Source organism: Tupaia chinensis, unplaced genomic scaffold (assembly GCF_000334495.1).
Source record: "Tupaia chinensis unplaced genomic scaffold, TupChi_1.0 Scaffold143648_1, whole genome shotgun sequence".
Classification (NCBI taxonomy): Eukaryota; Metazoa; Chordata; class Mammalia; order Scandentia; family Tupaiidae; genus Tupaia; species Tupaia belangeri.
The window spans coordinates 726,269-728,618 of NW_006203497.1; positions in this window are offsets into that span (position 1 = coordinate 726,269).

The window sequence follows — 2,350 nt, forward strand, 5'->3', positions numbered from 1 at the left end:
CATACATTTAAACTCTCGGGATCTTGGGCATGCATTCATTCACACAAACCTGGCGTGATATTTAAGCCACCGGGTCTGGGACTTGAACCGCAGTAGACTACATGGGAGTCCAGTGACATAGCCTTTACGCTAACTGCTGGTCCCAAACTATTTTCTTTTGTGAGGGAGGAGGAGAGAGAGAGAGAAAGAGAGAGAGAGAGATAACCCTGACAGCTTCTTAACATTGATTCTCCTCCCCCTACCAGCTTTTAAACAAGCCAGGATTTCAGTCATGCCCAGGAGGTGTTCCTTGTTGCAGAATAACAGATACCAATGAACAAAAGTGTGGCATTAAAGAGAGAAAAAGGAGACCTCTTTTATTAATATGTATTAGCAGGTATGGAGGAGTCAACACTGAGTCTCCTGCCCCCAGCTTAAAGTTGAGCACAGTCTTTATGGGTGAATTTGGGGACAGGAGGTTTCAGCATATTTGGAGTGTCTTACCAGGGAAAAAGCTCAGTGTCTGCCCTAATACAGAGCTGGCAGAAAAGCAGAGAATTTAACCTCCTCAAAGCCTCTAACTGCTCAACAGCCTAGGGGAGAGGCAGCTACCTCACAAGAGAATAGAGAGCCCAGGCACTTATCAGCCTTGGGCTACTTCAAGGTTTCCCACAAATTCTAGGTTGCTCCACATCATAATTAACTCAGGATGTGAAGGTCAAGCCCATGATTCTGGTATTATGCATCTGGGCCCCATACCTACACACAAACATGGGTGGGACAATGTGCATTTTTATTTCTAAGCTTTTAATAATTCCCAACAACTACTCCTTAAAATAATATTTATTCCATAAAACACATGGGATTATAAAACCCTTTTTCTTCTAATTAACTAAAAGCTTCATATTTTACAGCATTTCTAGGCTATAGGACTTTTCTGTGATAACATGTTTTATTGCTCTTAAGGATATAACTACAGGTGTGATTTTCACATGATATAAAAAGTGTATGTCTAGCTTTATGAGTAACACCATAGTGTTTTCTTTCTTTTCTTTTTTTTTTTTTAAAGGTTTTATCACAAGGCATGTGCACTCACCAGAGAGAGAGACAGAAAGGAAAAGTGGGAAAACCCTTACCCCAGGGGCGATGGCCACTCTGCAATCCCTTCCCCTCCATTAGCCTCTCAGAATTTTGGGCACACATGCACATATTCCCACAATGTTTTCCAAGCCTCTAAGTCCAGGACTGATACCATGGAGTCAGCCATATAATAGTCCAGTGCCTTAACTATCACGCCACCTGCTGGCTCCAATGCCAAAGTGTTTTCTAGAATGGCTTATGGCTTACTAATTTTGCATTCTTACCAATACCGTGGTATTGGCAGTTTTTGAGTTATAGTCATACAAATGAGTGCATAATGGTATTTCTTTACAATTTATTTTTAATTGCCAGAAAGTGTGTGTGTTTGTCAGAGAGAGAGAATGAGATAGAGAGAAACAGAGGAAGCACTCCCCAATGGGATGTGGACATAAATTTGTGGGGTACAATGGGGCATGATTATATAGTGGATCGTTGGAAAAATCATGACATATTTTTCTATGTTTTCCCATGCAAAGATTCATCATGACTTTCCTGATCAGTGTGTAATGTTCAAATCAAGGCAACAGACATGTCCACAATCTCTAATATTTATTATTACTTAATGTTGTACATATTTAAAATCTACTTTTCTGGTAGAAATACTTACTGAATTTTACCAACTAGTATTACTTTATCATGCTATAGTGTTCTGTAATCTATCCTACTTGTTTACAAGCACTCTTGCATCAGCTAACCAAATTCGCCCCATCTCCATCCTTCTCCCCTTTCCTACAAGTATGTCCCATTACAGTCTCTACCTTTGTGCACTTGAATCTTTCAGCTTCCACTTATCAGCAAAAACATACATGAATGCATTAACTCACCAGAGAAAGAAAGAGAGAGAAAGCAAGAAAGCACCCTACTTGGGAGACGGTAATGCTCCAATCCTCTTTTCAACATTTCTTTCTCTTTGGAGTTATTTGACCATGTACAGACACATTCATCCAGTGTGTTTTTCAATCTGCCAGGTGTGGAACTCAAATGATACAGTCTTCCATGTGGGATCAAATGTATCCCAATCAAATGTATATCCTGTAAATTTGTTATCCCATACGGTACATTCTTTCTATCTCTACTATTTCCTTTGCTATGCAAAATCTTTTCAGTTTTCTGTAATCTCATTTGTCTAATTTTGGTGTTGTTGCTTATATTTAAAACTCCTTGTTTATTTATTCATTTATTCATTCATATATTTATTTATTTTTCCTTGAGCAAAAGAGACAGAGATAGA